Source organism: Anas platyrhynchos, chromosome 20 (genome assembly GCF_047663525.1).
Source record: "Anas platyrhynchos isolate ZD024472 breed Pekin duck chromosome 20, IASCAAS_PekinDuck_T2T, whole genome shotgun sequence".
In the NCBI taxonomy this organism is placed as follows: Eukaryota; Metazoa; Chordata; class Aves; order Anseriformes; family Anatidae; genus Anas; species Anas platyrhynchos.
This window is the reverse complement of record NC_092606.1, coordinates 13,734,616-13,747,117: the sequence shown is the minus strand read 5'-3', so window position 1 is coordinate 13,747,117 and position 12,502 is coordinate 13,734,616. Positions and strand designations below refer to the sequence as shown.

At 44.5% G+C, this 12,502-nt stretch overlaps 1 long non-coding RNA gene across 1 annotated transcript; it reads right to left on the bottom strand.

Annotated features, from left to right (window-relative positions):
• Window positions 1-1,376: 1,376 nt before the first annotated feature.
• Window positions 1,377-3,187, bottom strand: LOC139999156 (uncharacterized). Its single transcript, XR_011804292.1, has 3 exons — window positions 3,078-3,187; window positions 2,183-2,284; window positions 1,377-1,627 (listed from the first exon to the last, which is right to left on the bottom strand). It is a non-coding gene; the product is annotated as an uncharacterized lncRNA (long non-coding RNA).
• Window positions 3,188-12,502: the final 9,315 nt, after the last annotated feature.

Here is a 12,502-nt window from a genome sequence, read left to right as displayed (position 1 = left end):
GTTTGTATGTCCTTCTTCCCTCTTCTTACCCTTGCAAGACAAACCCATGGCCCCCCAAGTATTTGTTCATGTTTAGATACATGCTGGCAAATGGAGTCAAATCAGAAACTGTTACCAGAAAACTGATGAGGTGTCACTTCCTGATGTCTTCAATGACCACCGTATTGCCCATAGATACATAAACTGCTAATGAATTCCATTCATCAAATAAAGCAAGCTTCCTAGAAAACATTAAGGTACTAATTAATATAAACTAGTTGGATCAAAAGGGTAGCTTTACACTCAGAACCATTTATTTATTTTTTTTTTCTTAAGAAAAAACATCCTTTCTGCATTTTTTAAAGTCTCCATGTAAGAAAAAGAAAACTTTAAACATTAAATGTTTAATATCTTTAGAAAAATAGGTACTGAGTGGTACCAGGAAAAACATATGCGCTGCACCATGTGCAAACTGTTTTGTCTTACTGCTAAGTGCAGTGACAGTAACAGTTCAACTACATCAAGTTTATTACTTTTTATTGCACTCGACAGTCTCTGCACTGGGCTCTTGCCCAATTGTGTCTTTTCTCATCTGGAAAAGAAAAAAATTCCTATGCCGGTTTTGCAGATTACTTTTTGCTTAAGAAATTCCACTGAATTCAGTGGAATTACTTCTGCCTGAGCCTGCGTGCACAGCAGAAATGGGGCGTTAAAAGCTAAATCAGCTAAGGGTTTGGGGCACCAAAACTTCAGTGGGAGACAGCAGCACACAGTTTTATGTCCACTTCTGCAAAATCCAAACCTTTGGGGAAGGGAGCTACACTCTTAAGCTGCACTGGCAGAATTAGCTGTTTCAAATAAGCCAGAAAGAAATGGGGGTGAGCGTTTCACCATGAAAAACTTGGCCATGAAAGATCTGGAGTCCAGGGCATGCTTCAGCTCCCCTCCCTCTTCAGATCATGTGCCTGTTCCAGGGTGTCAAAGACTTGCTGCTGAGCTCGCAGGACCTGTAGCCTAGCCCCTGCCTGAGGTAAGACACCTCCACGTACCCCTGGAGAACTGAGCAGCCTCAGTTCCTTTCAGTGTGGCTCCCAGACTATGAGGAGCTGCCCATCTTTATCCAGTAGCCTTGCTGGCAGAACTGCTGCTCAGAAAGGGAGGAATTGCAGCTCAGTTCCCTCCTCAGCCGAGATGGCTTCTCTCTGATGTTTCACACCACCACTCCGACCTACACGGTGGCACTCTCGACCTGCCAGAGCTGTGCCACTGTGCAGAAAGGAATATACATCTGTGGTGTGACTGGTGAGGGCATGCAGACGGCATAGCAGGAGACTTTCCTGCAGTTTCTTCTCCTCAGGCTCTTCCTTTATTAAAATTTAGAGGTCACCCATTCCCAACTCAGTACCTGCACACCGAGCTGTGGCATGACATTCCATGCTGCGCTTGTAAATAGATGGCAAGTACATTCCTGACTGTGGGACAGGGGGAGATGCAGCCTTCAAAACTCTGCCTGGGCCTTGTCTTGGCTGCCCCAGGGGAGTACGTTCTGAATGAGACTGGTATGATCTCACTTACTTTAGTACTTGAGCAACTGTATTTGGTCCAAACCATTCTCCAATTGACTTCCCCTCTCCAACACCCACCTGTGCTGTTTTCATAGTGAAAAAAAGACACACGTACACAAAATCAAAGAAAAATGAGACCATAAAGAATGTGGGAACAATATACAGTAAATACTGTGACTGTCAAACATTCTAGAGTAACTGTAATCTGTATTTAGCAATAACAATTATTTTCTCAATCTATGCTCTTTTCAAAACTTAGGGAGTGCCAGTTTCTTTAATAAACAAAAGGCTTCTAAACTACAATGAGAATTACAAGTTAACAAATGTTAGTGCCCTTTATTACAAATTACAGCAATAAGCTACAAGACTGTCTATTCTAACATTACTGACTCTGGTACCCAAGGCTTACAGAGTTTATCAAGAGCTACATTCTAGTACATGGCTTTATTTAGGTCTCAGGGAATGTTTCTGTACTACTAGTCTTTGCGCCCATCTGCATACCTTTTTATTTTTGTATAAGCATACACCTTGTCTTCACATCCACTTTTTAAAATTATGAATTAACATACTGCAAATTAGTGATTCAACACAGTAGAAATTTCAGTGGAAAAAACCTGAAAGTTTATGTTTGTTCTTACCCATCTGGTGGATTGAATAACAGCAAGCCTTCCTGTCGAGAAAGCATCGTAGGATTCTGTGATATTCTTCTGGTTGTTTTTTGTGTTTTTCCCATTGCCAATCTGAAAGGAAAAATTGATATAGAATAAAAAATGGTGACGTTTTCATTACACTGATCAAATGTCTAGACAGCAGAAAGCTTTATAATGAGATGTTAAAAGACATTTCAATTCATCTCGAATATTTACATTTTGTGTAGAGCTCCTGGAATTCCAAGCTTGTTATTTATCATCAAGCTGCCCTTTATCATCATAGGCTAGATTGTCAAAACAGGGAAAATAAAACAAAACAAAAACATCAACTGCAAACATATTCTGACGGATCATGCTGCGTGTTGATAGCCATTCCAGTATCTCTGAGCTTCCAAGATTATTTAAAAGTACAGGCTGTGTTTAGACCTTGTTGGATTTCTAAGCACCCATTAAATAACAACATAAGATCCATACAGAAAGTCCAAACACTCCACTGGCAGCATCCTGGGATGTGACATGCATGCTTAAGAGCTTGCACCAGGGGGGTTTGGACCTCGTGCTGCTGACAAGTGAGTAGTGAAGAGAAGGGTAAGAGCACTGTCCCACGGTGGCAGGTTTTCCCTTGGCCTCAACTTGGGTGTTACACTAAAAGGTTTATAAAATAATGGCGACAGGATTCCCCATTTGTTCTCCTTCTATGCCTATTTCTCTGCTTCAGGCTGGGATGATTTCACCCAGCTGAATATGAATTGATTCATTAGGAACTGTTACCAGGGCATCAAAGAAAGTCTCACTAATAAATTCAGGGTTTGTGCTTTTAATGGAGTACTTACGAAGAAGCGTCTGCAGACAATACCGAAGTTCCCTCAGGACCAGCACTCACCTCTCCCTAAGTGTCTGCAGATCAGTGCTTGGGCCAGCATCATCTGCCCGCATCGCAGCATACATCCCCAGCCAGCGTCCGACGAAGGACCCGTGCCTCCTGTTAGGAAAGTTCAGCACAATCAGTGCAGGCTTTCAACTGGGTGCAGCACCACAGAGGACATTTCAGAGTGCTAGAAAACAGATAGGGCTGCTGAAGCCTCCATGAACTGTCCTACAGATAAAAGGCACACAGCAAGACTTTGGTTCCATGCTGTTGGTCTAATTCTAATCTCTGCATTGCACAAATAAACAAAATTCATTTATTCCTTGTGGAGCTGACTTACTCTTTTCATTCTTCAAGCAGCATTCACAAACCATTTACTGCATGCTATACAACATGATCACCTGTTTACATACAGACATAAATAAACACTGATTTTAATAATCTTCATGTTTGCATAAACAGTTAAAATGATGCTCAAAATGCGCTGATACTCTAGAAATATTTTCCCAGCCTACGATGCCATCACTTATCTTGCTATTTAATTTAGAACAATGCAGCAAATCTGCAGTATACTCACCACTAGGCAAAAACTTTCTTCTATACGTAAACCACGTTAAACCACAGTAAACCACACGTAAACACACCTTGGCTTATTGTCTGACTTTGGCTTATGGTGCGTCTGTTGCTGTGTCCAGCACAGTGCAGCCCCTAAATTGCTACCAAAACCTTGCCACAAACCTCAATCCCCCTGTTAAAAGAGACCCTCTTGTTTGTTGCCCTTCTTTCGACACTCTCTAACAGGTTTATGTCTTTTTCTTATACTGTGGAGCCCAAAACTGCACTCAGTACTCAGTACATGGAATACCAACAGAGACCGCCTGGCATTTTCTCTTCTCTGCAGAAGCTCTGTTGCTAACACTGTCCAGAAATCACCACTGTCACAGACAGTAGTAGCATTCCCTCCTCCCACAGTTTGTTCTTCCCCCCAAGACTTAGACACCACCCAGAAAAAGAAGAATAATAATACTAATAAAATAAAATAAAATAAAATAAAATAAAATAAAATAAAATAAAATAAAATAAAATAAAATAAAATAAAATAGTCAAAAGCCATCAGGAAGGCAGTGGTGCAGACTGTGGAGAGCCTGGGTTCAAATCCTTCTTCTGTGAGGCTCTGAACCTATATCCCACCACAATCTCTCTGCTAATGTATGGCAGGGAAAGGAGGAAGAAAGAACATATCTCCTGCACTTTCCATTTATTGTTGACTGACAATTCTGTAGAGTTATAAAGCCTCAATCAGTGAGATACAGGGTTCTTCTCACATTGTCTCACTGTGCCCTAAGCGGAACAGCTCTCATTTAATAGATGCTTCACCACAAAATCATGAGTCATCTGCAGTTTTGAACTTTTCTGGGATCAAGTCCCTTCAGATGGCTGAGGAATCTGCTCCAGCACCTATGTAAACTGGTGCTCTACTAAGCTAGTGAGTGAACAAGAGAGAAATCCTCTGCTAGATGACTTGACAAATTGGGTCTGAAAATAGTGTTGAGGCAGAATAGTCCACGATTTTTGCCTTGGGTGCACAGAGGGATTGGGTGTTGTAGACTTCTTTTATTCTTCATTAAGATAAACATTTTCAAAAATGTGCTTGTTCAACCTTGCTCCCACTGTGTGCATGGGAGGGAGATAACTGAAAGTGGGGAGCGTTGCTTGGATCCTGCAAGTGGCTGAGGTCCAGTGGGGTTGGAGGCTTTCTTCCTCCTTTTGGAAATGCAAAGCAACCCTGCACCTCCCCTGCACTTGCAGAAGGATCGTGACAGCCCAAAGCACAGCGGCTTTGTAATTGCTGCATACACTTCGATCGGATTTACGTGGCAAGGGTTTGGTAGCAGGGGCCTGCAGGGATGGCGTCTGTGAGAACAATCCAGACAACAGCCAGCTCCAGATAGCTCCAAAAGGGCCCCGGCGCTTGCCAGAGCTGAGCCAATAAGCGATGTTGTTTGCACCTCTGGGAGAGCAGATGTAAGCAGGGGGAAATACTGCTGCACAACAGAAGCTGGAAGAGCAAGGAGTGAGCAGCAGCCCTGCAGCCCCCAAGGTGAGTGCAGCAGGAGGCAGGAGGTGCTCCAGGCTCACAGCAGCAGTTCCCCTGCGGGCTGTGCAGGGAGAGGCCCCTGGTGGAGCAGGCTGTCCCCCTGCACCCATGGGTCCCCCATGGAGCAGATCTCCACGCTGCTGCCCCCCTGTGGGTGGAGGAGCCCCCGGTGGAGCAGGTGGCTGTGGCCTGGAGGAGGCTGCGGCCTGTGGAGAGCCCCCGCAGCAGGAGCAGGCCCCGGGCCGCAGCTGCAGCCATGGAGAGGAGCCCCCGCAGGAGCAGGGGGGCTGGGGGGAGCTGCCGCCCAGCCGTGGGGGACCCGTGCTGGAGCAGTTTGCTCCTGGGGGATGGATGGATGGATGGAGCCCGTGGGACGGAGCCGTGTGGGAGCAGTGCTTGAGGAGCTGCTGCCTGTGGGCAGCCCGTGTGGGATCAGCTGGGGAAGGGCGGCATCCCATGGGAGGGACCCCACGGGGAGCAGGGGCAGGGAGGGACCCTGAGGGTCACTCTGCTGAGTCTGCTTTGCCCGTCACGATACTTGTTGAGCCATCGCCCTGTCCTTATCTCAGCCCTGGAGCCCTTTGCATCGTATTTTCTCCCCCTTTCCCTTTGAGGAGGGGGAGTGAGAGAGCGGCCGTGGTGGAACTCGGCTGCCCACCCGCTTTGAACCACCGCAGTTGCAAAGTCCTGGGAAAGATTTCTTTCAAGAAATTAAACAAGGTGTTTAACAAAGAAATGCAGAGTTTCCTTTTGAAGGCTTCCTGGAGAATTGGGCTTCTTTCCTATTCCCAGCTCAGAGGAAGGGAATTGTTGATTTCACCTTCTTTTTTCTGACATGGAAATCAAAGGTGAACTGCTCTACAAGGACGGGCAACGTCTCAGAATCAAGCTCTTTTGCTCTGTAGTCCTTTCTCAAGGAAAAGATTGATCACACACCTTCCACAGATGTAGGGGAGCAGAGAACAATTTGGGAACTACTCTAATTCAAGTCAGTTTGGGCATAGTGGTACTTCCCTAGCTGTTTCTGAGACAGACGCATTAGCAACAGAGAGTGTTGTGCCGTCACTGGGAGGCGCCTGCGGTGATGACTTCAGAAACAGAACTGAATTGTGTCACCACAGCACTTTGGCAACAGCTGCCTCTGTGCACGTTTAGCTGGGAGGCACAGAGAAGGGTGCTGGATGCGATGAAACCACGTGAGGATTTGTGGATCTCCCCTTGAGGTGCACAGAGAGGGACCACGCCCTTCTGTAAGTGTTTTGATGCTTGGCTGCGGAAAAAAATGTGGTTTTGTTGTGAATGCTTCATTGTAGTATTCTGTAGTTTGTGTCAAGTCCTTACAGAAGCCTCAAGGTTGGTACTTTGCTCAATGATGGAGCTGCACAGAGTGAGAACAGACCCAATGTACGGGTGAGGGCCTCTGCACGTTCTCTTCTTCCTACAGACGATCAACAAATAAGGGGAGACAGAGAAGAGTGTGCTGTGGTCCTCCCATAGACCGCAAGTACTAAAGCATAAACAAGAGGCTTAAGAGTCCCCCTGTCATGTTAAAATTCAGGCAGCAATGGACTTCCTCACACGGGCTGGCCTGTCGACTAGTGTCTCAGGCTGTGGCGTATGAAGATGCACTCCATCTGCTTTCAGGGTAGCAATGGCAGTGGGCAAGCTGCCTGACCTTAACATTTGTCATTTCATTTCTCACCTGAGTTTTGGTGGTTCTCCACGATTCATTCTTGGTCTAGAAAAAAAAAAAAAAAAAAAAAAGTGAATTTGGATCAAAATAAAAGGATAAAAGGATTTCCTTTGCATTAATTACATGTTCTTACCTTTGTAACAGATTTGGTTATTGACTTAGAAGGCAAATATCTGGCCAGACTGCAAGACTTGTGCTCGCAGCGTGGGACAGCTCTCGTAAAGGTGATTCAGGGCAGTTTCTGGAAAACAAGACATCAGATCTCCCAAACAGCTTTCTTTGTGCTAATGTAGGAAGGGTGAGTAAGTGTAAAGGTAAGAGCCCAGATACCGTAAGAAGCAGAAAGTGTGAAGGAAACTTCCTTCTGGCTGATACAGCTCCATATCTAGTTGTCAAGTATGAAGAGAGCAGTGCTAAGTTTCTTGGGGAGAGGAAAACAAAGAGGCTGGGAGAGTGTACAAAGAAAAAAATGGGATTCCCTATTTCAGGAAATCCTAGGAACTGGAAATAGAGATTGGAAGAGTGCTTTAAGCCAAGACAGACATGTTTTAAAACTAAAACCTAGGAGTTGAATGAACCAAGAAATGAATCCCTTTTGATTATGCAGTTGCGTCCAGTGTTATCTTGGGAAATATGGTTTCCACATAAAACGTATCTGGGGCTTGAAGTTCTCCTAAGGCCCTTCTCTGTGTATTCCCTACTGTTTGGTAAGCGCTGAGGTCACACTGCAGACAGCAGCACGTCCTCTCCCCAATACTTAGCTGTCTGTTCTCACAACACGTCTAGGAACAGAATGGCTTGGACACAACTGCGCCTAGGACCGAGTTCATTCAAGCTGCTGGACGAGGTAAAAGCTCTGGACAAGCGAAGGGGAGGGAGGGATGGGTGGACATACAATATGATCACTTTAATCTCATTTCTCTAAGAATCCTGGCTGAGAAAACAAAACAAAACAGAATCAAAAAGAACAGAACAGAACAGAACAGAACAAATGAAGCAAGCAGCTAGCTTGCTGGAGACATTGTCTGGGAAGCAGTGAAAACACTTGCAAACAAAAACACGTCAAAGGACTAACTCTTTGAGCTTAATTCTAATCCAACAGCATAACCTCAAAGTCCTGTTTCTGTTCGTAACAGGCTGGTCCAGTAACATGTCCCATTGGATGACTTTGCAGCATAGATGTCAGGAATGCAGCTTGGGATCCCCTCCTTCTACTCAGAGTTCACTTTGAAGGGATGAGCAAGTAATTCTTCCTGGGTTGACGGAAATCTAAAGTCTGTTTTCTAACACTCTTGCAGACGCTTCTCTGTCCATCGGCCTGTCCTGCCAACTCCGGTGTGAGTGTGAAGTTGTGGCAAGAGGGATTTCCCATTCCTATTTGACCTGATGGACACCAGCTTTCCTCGGAAATGGCTGATGTTGCTGAGGAGGCAGCAGTATCAAAGCCCTTGCTGATGAAGGTACAACCAGCTGGGGAGGCTTTGGCATTTCTGCACAACGCTGCTCCCTGACTGTCACTCCAGACTCAGATTCGGAAAGAAGCAAAGCAAGCTAGAGGAAAACTGGATGTCCTGGTAATTTTCTTTTTCTTTTATTTCTTCATTCTTCACTTGTAAGAAAATCTAAATCTTAACCCTTTGTTTGAAAACACGGCTTTATGGAAATGCTTATGGGTGTGCTCCTTCACCTTGTGTGGAACCTGCTTCACCTCGCTTCAGCTATAGGACACCTATGCTCCAATTTATGCTTCCCATGATAAAGCGGTGTTCTTTCGGTGTTCTTTTCTGTGATGCTTGCAAGCGAGGTTGAAAAGAGTTGTCAGTAGGATTCTTCGTTTCCTTTGCAGTATCCAAAGCTCCGTATTACCGTGGATCTTCTCCTCTGATCTGGAAAGCTTCACAGGCCAAAAGAGAATTGAGATGAAGAAGGAAATAGAGAATGCTGACCAATATTGCCAAGTACCACCCGTAAGTTTTGTGAAAGAATCCGGTGCATTTCTGTAGTGGTAGAAAGTTCATAAAATCATCGTCGTGCACTTGAAGGCAAGCAATGCTGTAAAAATGAAGAATGCAAGGCCCTGCTTAAGGACAATCTTCAGGCTGCTTCTAGATCAACAGCTTATTTGCTTCTTCCACAACCTCATCTCCGCTTGCTTAGAAGTTGTGAAGGTCGGAAGCACACTCCGTCTTTTTCATCCCCTCTGTGTATCTTTTCCCTGACAGCAACTTCTGTCTTGGCTCTTCACATCCAGCCAGAGCAGTTGCTTTGCCTCCGCAACCTGCAGGCTGACCTCTCGTGTGTACCTGTGCTGGACTGAGGGTAATGCTTGTAACGCACACAGATGCTGCATTCACTGTGACTTTTAGAAAAGAGAGCAAGAAGCTAACCTGCACAGCAGACTCTTAGGTTTCTGTATCTCTCTCTCTCTCTCTCTCTCTCTCTCTATCTGCATATATATTTCAGTACTTATTTACTTCTTTAAAGATACCTTAAATAGAATAGATACTTTAAGAAAGCTTACTTGTTCTTCCCCTTTCCTTGTTTTTAACGTTTGCTTTTCTAACCAATCCTTAATGTTACAACATTGGATTGATGCAGTACTCAGTCCTTAGAAGTTCTCAAAGCACATCAGTGATTTCTCTATTTCTCAACCTTTCCATCTTCATTGAGATCTCTCATCTGAATTTAGGTACGAGGTGAAGAAGAACACTGCAAGCAGCTGAAGCCGTATCAGACACATGCTTCTGCTAGGAAGTCATTCCGAGTGATTCCACGGTGTACTTTAGACAGGTTTGCTCTGGTCCTCTGGACTCAGCATCCCCAAGGGATATTTCAAAGCTCTCGGAAGGACCCGTCATTATCTCTGACACTGCAGCCTCCAGTAGGAAGGGGTAGATATTCCTTGCCCTTGTGCAAAGGAACTACTCAGTTAGCTGTTTCTAACCCAAATCTCGTTGTTGTCTTCTATTGACAGACACCACCCGGCTAGCCAAGCTAAACCACTGAAAATGGAAGGAGTGGGACATCTTGCAAAGCCTGCTGCTGCTTCTAAGCAGAAGTGCGCTGTAGGTGGGGACACAGCAAGAGGAAACGTCCAGGCCACGGTGGAACTGCAAGGCACCTGTCTAAGCCACACAACGAAGTCAGCGATTCCCAGTTGGAGACTGTTGCTCGACCAGTGACACAGCAGCTGGAGCGCTTCTGGTTGCTGCTGATGGGTTCCTGTGAATCAGCCAGGGACAGGAGCTATGAGAACGACTGAAGCGATTTGAAGTTACCCGAAAGAAAGAAGAGAGGAGAGAAGAAGACAAGAGGGGAGGGAAGGGGAGGGAATAAAAGGAAGGGAGGGGAGGAGAGGGGAGGGCAGGGGGAGGGTAGGATAGGATAGGATAGGATAGGATAGGATAGGATAGGATAGGATAGGATAGGATAGGATAGGATAGGATAGGATAGGATAGGATAGGATAGGATAGGGTGGGGTAGGGTAGGGTAGGGTAGGGTAGGGTAGGGTAGGGTAGGGTAGGGTAGGGTAGGGTAGGGTAGGGTAGGGTAGGGTAGGGTAGGGTAGGGTAGGGTAGGGTAGGGTAGGGTAGGGAAGGGTAGGGTAGGGTAGGGTAGCATAGCGTAGTGTAGCATAGCGTAGTGTAGCGTGTTAGAGGGGAGGGGAGCATAGGAGAGAATACGGTAGTGTAGGGGATCGGAGTTTAGGGGAGTGTAGGGTAGGATACGGGAGGGGAGTGTAGGAGAGTGTAGGGGAGGGGGGCATAGGGTAATGTAGGGCAGTGTAGTGAACGGGAGTTTAGGGTAGGATAGGGGAGGGGAGTGTAGGAGTGTGTAGGGTAGTATAGGGGAGGGGAGTGTAGCAGAGTATAGGGACAGGGAGAATAGGGGAGGGGGTGTAGGGGAGGGGAGGAGACGGGAGGGGAGGGGAGGGGATGGGGGGGAGTGGAGGGGAGGCAAAATTGGGGAGAGGAGGCAAAAGAGGGGAGGGGAGGGGAGGGGAGGGGAGGGGAGGGGAGGGGAGGGGAGGGGAGGGGAGGGGAGGGGAGGGGAGTGCTACCATAAATAAAATTGCCAAATACATGACACCTCCAAGTTGACTAGGGCTGAACTACTGAAAAAGAAAAGAAAATCTATAAATAAGAGTGAGAGATGGTGAATACCTAACCATCTCTTAAAAGCAGGATTTTAAGAGAATAAGTAATTGATAAATGGAGTTAAGATCGGAGGGAAAAAAGTCCACTGTTGCAATCAATAGAGTTAAGAAGTTTTTCAAGTACATTAGGAACAAAAATTAGAGTAATGACACAGATCTGATACGGGATGGGTATTGCTTCAGTGAGAAATGATGGAAAAAAACACAACACAACACATGTGTTTGTGTTGTTGGGTATTTGTAAAAAAACAAACAAACAAAAAAAAAACAAACAGGTTAATGAAAACTGCATGCTCAATTAGATGATTTTTTTGTTGTCATTGGTAGGGAATTGTGGGCTTTACAACACAATATGTGTTATATATATATATTATATATGTTTTTTATATGTTTTATATATGTTTTAATAAAATAAGGAAATGATATTTTTTTTCTACGTTTGTGGTTTCCAAACTGTAGTTAATAAACATTAAACAAGATGCAATAGGATCTCGTTAACTCTTTTGTTTGAAAAAACAGTGGCCCTGATCGAGAGGTGCAAGTGAGAGGAGACAATATTCAGTATTTCTCTATGTTGTCATTTATTGGTGAAGATGAAAGTCTGCAGTTCATGTTCATTACACTAGCATGACAACATGACCACAAGGGGGACTGTCTGGTAGTGAAAAGGAACTTCAGCATGGATTAAAAATCTTTGCCTTTCTTTATTCTGAACTGTTTTTCTTATGGCTGCTAGAGAGAGATTCTCTGCCTTAGAAATAAAACTGCCCAGGCTGTTCTGATAAACCTGTAGGGTTAAGGCACTTCTACCAAAACAGATTTCAAAAGGCAAGAAGTCAAAAAGCAACAATTCAGTAATCTGTGTACGCTTCTATATTAAGTTTTAAGATCACCTGGTTTATATTTAGTTCACACAAATTAACCAAACATAGCAGCATACAACCTAAGAAAAGCTTAAGAAATTTATTAGATGCACAGATAAAGTGCTGTAACAGAGAAACTTGTGTAAATCTATTCTAAAATAAATAAGGTACAGTTAAACCACCTTTGACTCGTTTTAACTCGGAAAGAAATAACCTAAGTTTTAATCATTTGAATTTTAAGGTCAAGGTGAAATATACCATAACTATAACAGTGGTTGTGATCTGTATCAACTATTTGAGGCTCCTGTTCCTCTTGAGGTCTCCCAGAAACAGGAAGGCTATTGCAAAATGTGTCCATTAGACATAGTTCCTTTTACAGAAACATTTTTGTAATAAAGTCTGGTTGCTCAAATACATGTTAAAATATTTAACAAGGAAACAATTTTCTCCTGATCCAGTCAATCTTTTAAACAAGACAATGTATTTTTCCTATGACGCAGCCCACAGGAGGGAACAGAAGTAAACATCCTCCTGAACTGAAGACTGTTTTGCTTGAAGAACTAAACTATTGCATTATTATATGAGAGCAAGAAATATCCATTTGGGTTATCCCTTTCTCCAAACATGGTG